Here is an 8,646-nt window from a genome sequence, read left to right as displayed (position 1 = left end):
CAATCCTGCATGGTCTGCCTTTGAGACATGCAGTTCCATAACCAAAGTGACAGAGCCTGGCAAGGGCTATGAGACCCGGTCTGGAGGCTTGCTCACAGGCTTTAATGCTGACCAGCTGACTTGGTTCCATGGTGAATATTTAGCCGGCTTTATTTTGCTTTGTGGGAAGATTTTGTAAAGAGTAGGCAAAGCCGTAAAGCTTGATTTATAGACACAGGTATAAAAATGACAACCTGTAGTGCCCTTTAGAGTTCCACAGGGTTGGCTGTGAAGGTTTTCTTTTGCACTTTGCTGAATTCATTATTTAAAAGAACATTTGTTGACAAAAACAGATGCTAGTATCATATGAAGTAGAGTGGGTGGGTGAGAACTGATTGCTTCAAGGACGAATATTTTCCCCTGGAACCTTTGCTCTGAAGCAGAGGGAGAAACTCTCTGTGTGGGATCTGAGCCATTGTAACACAGCTTTCTGGGTTAAGATTCCCCTTCCCTCCCCTTCCCTCCCCTCCCCTCCCCTTTCTTTTATTTCTAAAAGGGAAAGCTCAAAGAAAAGAACAGTGGGATCATGGTGGGTGCCAAATAGAATAGTGCAGGTTTAGTTTGCCACGTGACTACATGTTTGGGTGATGGGTATGGGCCAGTGGCCTGGGAAGCTGACCACACGATGAGGTCCTGACCACATGATGAGATGATGCTAAGCATAGCATGGGATGCTAGGCCTGGCATTGATGGTGAATTAATGGCAGGATGTGCAGGTTTTGGGCTCACCTTTCATGGGTTCAGATTCCTGCAACCGGCTATTTGTTAGCAGTGTGTCTTTGACCATACTGAGCCATGTTTATTTTGTCTGGGAAACAGGGTTCCAGCAGCTCAGTGTTTAGGGGGACAGCTGTGAAATGTATGCTCAGTGCTGGTTATCAGCTGAGCTCAGAGCTCTGCCCCTTGCTTCCTCGGGGCCCCGAGGCCACAGAGTGAATGAGTGAGGGAGGGAAAAAAAAGTCGTGTTAAGATGAAGTTGTTGAAGAGAGCAACAATATTGAATGGAACTAACACCGTCATTTCTGAACAGACTCAGGGTTTGTGAAGAAGTCGTGGGAGTTGGTACTGAATGAGGTTCTCTGGCCTGGAAATTCCTGATGTGGTTCTAGGACCCGGCGTGTGGCTGCCATGTTTCTTCCTTAGTTGCTCATTTCCAGCCTCCACCCCCAGTAAAGACTCCACTACCTCTAGATCAGACACTCCGGGAATCAGAGGCAGAGCAGAAGTGCAGGATTTGCTGTAATTAAACCCAAGGACATTGGAGCGTTCTCCGTTGAAAAGAAGCCCTGAGATGAAGGATCAGGCTTTCAGCCCCCTGCAATTCTTCTTCTTGCTGCGGATGGCTTTGCAACTCCTTCTTATTCACAGCCGCTTCAGGCCCTCATTTCCTAGCCTCTGCTGATTGCTAAATTGTTGTTGAGCAGCAGGGGAGACTCCTTGTGGCCCAGAGACGGCTGTGGGCTCTGCAGAACACCACAAGGCTGAGACTGACTCCAGGAGAACATCACCACAGCTGCTCCCGCTCGCCCACCGAGGGATGGGAGGGAGGCCGGATGCCAGAAGAGGCCTTTACATTTTAAATGATGCTCAGAGGAAGAGGAGAACTGAGAATGCTGCATCGACATTCCTCTGAGATTAGTCCAACCCACAATGGCTGATACTGTCCTTCTGTCCTTCCTGGTGGCTGCCTACACAGCTCTACTCCATAGCATTTCTAGTTGCCTTCCATAGAAAATACTCTACATGTCAACCTCCCCTGGAGACAGATGCACCTCTGTCGCTGAATTCTGACCATGACAGGAGAGCAGAAGTTTTCTGAGCAACTTCCACCAATGCTCCTTGGGGCTGCACTTGTGAACGCCTAGCTTCTGCACTCTGTGCTTTCTTAATTACTTGAGTCTCCGCTGATCCTTTGGGCCATAGGGCCTGGGGCTATAGTTTGTGGGTGACAAATGTGGGTCCCCGAAGACTTATGATGGGCACAGAAACTCTTTAGAACTCTCCACTGGCTGCTTATGACTTTTTCTGGAAGGAAGAATGGTCTGTGTTGTCACATGTCATCACCACTGTCAGCAGTGGTTCCTGGACCCAGGGAAGGGATTCCTAGCCCAAGTCTTAAGGTCTTTAATGGATGGTGTTTTTTCTTCCAGTCCTTTATGTCTGGAGGCAGGAACCTCACCTGAGGAAAACATTTGGGAAATAACAGGGGAAGGGAGGTTCTTAGCTTTGTAAAATAGCCATTCAACAAAGGCATGAATCCCTGAGCAAGGAAGCAGGATGGAAACTGGAGCCAAGACAATTCTGAGTGCAGTGCACAGGACAGAAGGCAGCAAAACCCGTGGCTCCATGCCCTGTGGCTCAGAGGAGGGAGCAGTGACTCCATCCAAGCTGGAGTGGACCTGGGTGGTCCAGGATGTCCACACCCCTGCCCCAAGGCGCTGGTCTGGTCCCAAAGCTGTATCTGCTAGGATGTAGCTGGGAGGGAGGCGGCTGGGGCTCCACCTCACCCCGGGAAGCATCCCTGGATGGTGGTGGAAGGGTCGCCTCGGGTGAAGGACTCAGTGTGAAGGACTCAGACTGGGGGCGTGGCTTCCAGTCTCCCAGCCCCTGCCCAGGGGGCACAATGCTCAGCTGAGGGCTGGTGGGGCCGGGCTCTTTTGGGACATGGCATCCATCGGGTCATCTGCATGCCTCAGGCCCGGGAAGCTGTGGTTCGGGCATCGCTGGTGTGGGGTGCGCTGGTCCTGGGCACTGTTGGACTTTCATGGTGTCCTTGACCTCTATGTAGGAGACAACATGGCCGGCACCAGGATCCCCATCCTGGGTGACAAGGCTCTCCAGACATGGCAAAGCCACCCTGTGTGCTCCAAGTGTGAACAGGGCTTGAGGTAGGCTGGGGCTGAGTGGACCACTGAAGGTCGCCTGCTGGCCGGGCATACCCAGGGCTCTGGGTTCAATCTCCAGTGCCACTGCATGAGAAAGAACTGTGTGTGTGTGTGTGTGTGTGTGTGTGTGTGTGTGTGTGTGTGTGTGTGTGTGTGAGCAGTGGGGGGGAAGAGTGAGATTACAAACTGGGCACTACTGTGGGCCCCTAAATTCCAGGAGAGCTGGTGATCAACCAGAAGTGTGGGGATTGCTCAGTGGAGGGGGCAGTGTGGAGGACAGCTTGGGGGGGGCTAGATAGGGTCCCCATGTTCCTGGAGCAGAGGACTCAGCATGGGCTGTGCCTTTCTGGGTGCCCCAACCAGGACGTGATTCTGAGAGAAGAGAGGAGAAGGGAGGATGAGGGGCTTCCTAAAATCCTTCTATCCCGCCACCTGCAGCTCCCGTGGGGAAGGCAGGCTGTGAGCTGAGCAGGAGAGAGGCTGAGGAAGAACTGGGGAGCTGGATGCTTCTTTGAGGGGTGGGAGGTTATGTAACAGAAAAAAACAGGAGCGTAAAATGCCCAAAAAAGCGGCAAGAAAATTCATTTGCTTTTCTGCCTGCACCCTGTTGTGTTCAGTTTATTCAATCAATTGGGTCAGGAAAAATGGTGAAAGACTCTGGAATGTACCAAAAAGGACAAGAAGGAGAAGAGGAGGAGGAGGAGAAAACGGAACTAAAAGTTCTGTGTGGAGCATTCTTCTGAGTTCTCTGTGCCTATTTCTTTTCTTTTCTTTTTTTTCTTTTTGCCTTGAAGCTATTTCATCACTCAGTGAAATGTAGAGAGCAGCAAGAAATGTAAGCGCATCTTGACCACTGGAATGTAATTTACTACTTTCCTGGGGATAGTGTGTGTGTGTGTGTGTGTGTGTGTGTGTGTGTGTGTGTGTGTGTGTTACACCTTTGAGACCATGATCATTCTGCTGTTTCTCCATTCATCAATGAGTTAAACAGGGCCCAGGGATGACACTCTTTTTATCTCAGGTTCTCGTGGCATTAATCTAGGGCTTGAGGTTTCCATTTCTGAGCTCACTGCCTTAGGCCACATTCGGAGCTCCCCAAATTACCTGTGGTGACACACCTGTCTCCACACATCTTCCCTTGATGAACATACTGGGACTTCTGTGAGCCATCACACACAGCACTATGATTTATGATTTTGTCCCCCGAATAAACAGTTCTGCACATTAGCTTGTCTGCTAGCTCTTGTCAGCATTCCTGCCCTCCCTCCACCCGCGGCTGCTTTTTGATGATACTGGGTTTGAGCTCATGATCTTTTCTCACTAGACCAGTGCTCTACCCCTTGAGCCACACCCCAGCTCTCTTGTGCTCTCTCAGACTCCATGTCCTTTCTTCAACACTTCCCAGGGGACAGCTGGTGCTGGGAGGAGAGGGGGGCTCTCAGAACCCTGCCCTGATGGCCTCCTGGACATCAGGCCTCTGAAGCTGGCATCAGGAGGAAGGAAAATACCATTGGATTGTCTGCTCAGATCTTGGACCTCTGGTTGCCTCAGGGACAGGCCGCCACCAGGCCAAACTCCCGCCTTCTTTTTCTTCTTCTTCTTTGTGAGCTGATTTAGTCACCATAGGAAAACTAAATACAGAAATGTGTAAAGAGCCCATGTAAGTTCTGTCAGGCTACGTAAGTTAAATCAGGATGTTTTGTTTTAACATTGATTTATGAACAGAATGCATGCGTGTGGCTCAAGTGTATGTTTCTTCTGCTCTGTTATGCAAGCGGTCCTGCTCTCTGCTCTGTCTAGCTGCAGGGAGGCGGTCAGCGGGCTGGAGCTGTCCCCGAGGGCCTCCTCTAGCCGAAGTCGCCCCCTTGTGGAAGTCCTGGTGGAAGTGAATGCTGGAGAGAAATGGTCCAGCTGCACAGGCCCCATTGGGATTCGGCCTGGCAGAACCAGGCAGGTGTGGCAGGACCGGGGGAAGGGAGGGTGCTTCCACAATAACGGCAACGGCCCCGATGGCCCACACAGTGCCCAGTGACGCATGGGCAGCTGCTCCAGCCTATGTGTGAGGCGTTGCCGTGCAGGGATGGGTTCTGGAGCTGCACACGGCTGGTGCGTGGAGGTGGGCACCGGTGCAGAGGCTGCACTCAGCAATCCCACACAAGCTCTCCTGGGGTTCAGACTCTTTGGTCCTCACAGGAAGATCGGAGCAGCTGATTGGGCTGGACCTCCATCCCTGCCAGGGCAGTGGGCATTCGGGAGTCATATTTGTTCACATGCAATCGAAGTTGGGGCATGGGTGAGAGCCAGAACCCTGACATACTCCAAGGAGGAGGAGGAGGAGGAGGAGGAGGAGGAGAAGGAGTGAACTCAAGACAGATCAAGGCTGAATCCTCAATAACCTTGCAGAATTGGGACTTAGAGGTAAAATGAAATTGATTAACAGAAAATGAGGACATGTGCTCTATCTTACAGTTATTTAAATTTCACACCAGGTTTATAATGTATATATGCATTTACATCATGTTACACACACACACACACACACACACACACACACACACACACTTGTAAAGTGGGACATCTTCCCAATCTTCCCAGCCCATGAGCTCATCTCTGAGATGGCATTTTCCATATCTAAGTTTACTACGGAAACCACGGCGTCCAGGTGTGCTGTGAGGAGTCTCTAGAGGGTGGTGACAGGCGCTGCCTGTGTGATGCTGCCACCTAGTGGGCTCAGAGGATAGCACATGAGCCATTGTGTGGCTTGGAGTGGAGTCCTTGGGCCTGGGCCCTGCAGCCCAGGGTCCCTGTGTTCACCTGATTATCCACCCACCTCCCACCCTTCTCAGCCTTCACAGGTTCACGCTCTAATCTCACCTTTAAAGATGAAGTCAGGGTGACTGTTCTAAGATGTAGATCTTTATTGGTTTCTGCTTGGATCCATTCGGCATCTCATTCTTATTCTCCAATAGAATGTAACCTGCTTTCCGAGAAAGCTCGAATCAGCATTTTGGATTCTGTAAGCATTCAGTCTTTGCTGTGTCTCCTTAGCTCAGATATCGTTGATACCTCAGTGTGGATACCTAGAGCTCTAAGGTGTCACTGGAAGTGTGACATGACAGGTCTCCCCTGAGTCCTGACAAGAGCCTTCCTTATCCTCTTCCCTCCAGGAAAACTCCTCACCTCCATGCAAAGCCTCTTCTACCAGCCTTCCCCCACCCCAGTCTCCTCCACTCCCCACATTTGCTGTCTTGCCCTACACTTCTCAGTCTCAGCTACAAAATCACAACCTATCAACAGTTGTGTGTTTTGTGAGCTGTCTGCCTCATCCTCTCCCTTGACAGGGCTGGCACAGTTCCAGTGCTTTCCTTGTGCACCCTTTGCATGGTGGGTGTTCAGTAAGAGCAAGGGGACTGACTGAGTGAAGACACAATTGAATGTATGCTTTGCACAGCTCCACAGTAAGTGTCGTTCTGGTGCAAAATCCTGGTGACAACCAGACGTCCTGGAAGTGCAGGCTTGGTGGTGTGGCTCATGTCGTGGTCGTTTAACCCATAAATGTTCTGTTCCTATCACTGCTGAGAACAGAGCCTCTCACCACTTCGGTTCCCTCACTGGGACCCACCAACAATAGGTGGTTGTGGTTATAAGGGAGCCTCACATTTCGTCATCATCATCCTCAGGGTAAGGGGGTGAGGTCAGTCCACTGCTGCTATCGTTTTTCTTTCTTTCTTTTTTATTTTTTGGTGCCCCACTCCTGGCACTGTTGATGCAGGCTTGGTGCAGATTGGTGACTCTGGGGAAAGACACAGGCCGTGTTGCTACCTCCTCAAGGAGCTCTGTGCTTACACTACAAGTTGGTGGCCTTTGCTTCCCTACCCCCTGCTCCCTCACATTGCTTCCCAGAGTGATGGAGTGTTTGTCCAGCCTGATCTATAAACATAACCACAGAACCTTGAGTGCTTGAAGAGGCCACCAATGACCATCCAGTCACCACATAAGCCCCCAAAGACTGTGATCCTCTCTCTTTTCTGGAGTCTGGCATTCTACTCCTTGTTCACGCGTGAGCAGCACAGCCTAAGAATGTCACCTGCTGTCAGCAATAGATCTTTATGGACACTCGTCAACACTAGGGCGCTGCATTTTGCGATGCCTTTGATTACTGTCTTCGTTCGATGCAAACGCGTCACGTGTCTTCCACTCTCTTGACGAAGGATAGCAGGACACTGTTGATCTTAGGTTTTAGAGGAAACCGTGGGAAATGAGGCTCAATGACTTCTCCAAGGTCACAGGGCATGTTGAGACTGAACCACAGCTCCGACTGCTTTTAGCCATTCAAAACCCTGTGAGATGATGGCTTCATCTTCCGTGTGACTGCTCAGAGGAGTGTTGGGGGGTGAAGTTCAGTCTCTCTCACGCAGCCAGCAGCCAGCGTCTGTGTGTACATGGCTAGAAGAGGAAGCCAGGGGTAGGGAACGAGTCTAAATGGAGCAGGGAGCTCAAGCCCACGCAGGTTAGCATTGATCAGGAGCCTCTCGGGAAACCCGTAATGGCTTCTGAAGGGCGGCAACAGGAATGCCTTCGTTAAGGAGCATTTGAAGGACACGTGGTACCTGCTCAACGTCCTCTCCTCCCAGAGGCCTCAGCCTTCCTGTCTGGGTTGACTCTGACCCCCTGATTAATAACCGCAGCAAGACATTCTCCCTGGGAGTCTCCACCGACGAAAGAATGACGTTGACTTGGGGACACACACCTGTGCGTCCTCCGCGGGGCACAGGGCAGGGCCGAGGCAGTCCTCCATGCCAGAGCACAGGAAGTGGCAGGAGTTCCCTGGGCAGACTGCTGCAAGGCTCCCAGCGGCTCTGTTCAGTAGGCGAGAGGATGGGAGGGTAAGGAGGCCCTCACACGGGCAGCAGGAGAGGACGGGCCTAGTGTGTGCTAGCCTTCTAGATTGCAGTTGTGGCCTCCCCACGGCCATCCCTGCTCTGTCCTTCGCCCTCCTGGGCTCACGGTGTGGCTGCTGGTGAGGACTGGCCCTCTCACCTGCACTCCCGCTGGATCTCACCTGGGCTCCATCACAAGCATGGACTCATCCCCAAGGTGTTGCACTCGTTACGAACTCATTCATTGAATCCTCCAAGCCAACAACCAGGGGCACCACAGGGGGAATGGACAAGTCACCCGTCCCTGGCCCCGTGACCAGATGCATCCCCAGCAGGATTGGACTCTGGTGGCGGAGACCCCAGAGGCCATCCCTTGGCTCTGGTCCTCATCACTCCCTTCCCTCTTCAAGTGGATCTGGGGAGCAAACGAGGGTGGCTCTGGGCCAGCAGAGGACAGCCACACTTGTGAAGTCCTCAGAGTCCTGGCTAGGCATCCCTTTGCCCTGGAGCGCAGAGGCTCCTGGGAGATGCAGCCATTCACGTGAGCAATTTTATTTGGAGCCTTGGGATTTTTTTTTTTTTTATTATTGTGGGGCAGCAGTGTTCATCGTGGAGTTTTCTCACTCTGGAGGAAAAGCATCTGTCTTCTTCTGGTATAGATTCCCCCTTCCCGGAGTAAGCGCTACCTTTCCCTTCCCACGCCAAAGTCAGAATACAAGAATTTGGTGCCCCACTGGCACTCACCATTCACCATCTGCAATGGCTGGCCAACGATCTTCATTCTCCCCGAGGCACAGATTCCTGGTCTGCGAATGCAGGTGATTAGAGACAGCTTCCTTGGC

The sequence above is a fragment of the Megascapheus bottae genome, chromosome 18, assembly GCF_031878675.1.
Source record: "Megascapheus bottae isolate mThoBot1 chromosome 18, mThoBot2.hap1, whole genome shotgun sequence".
Classification (NCBI taxonomy): domain Eukaryota; kingdom Metazoa; phylum Chordata; class Mammalia; order Rodentia; family Geomyidae; genus Megascapheus; species Megascapheus bottae.
Note: the sequence above shows the minus strand (reverse complement) of the source record.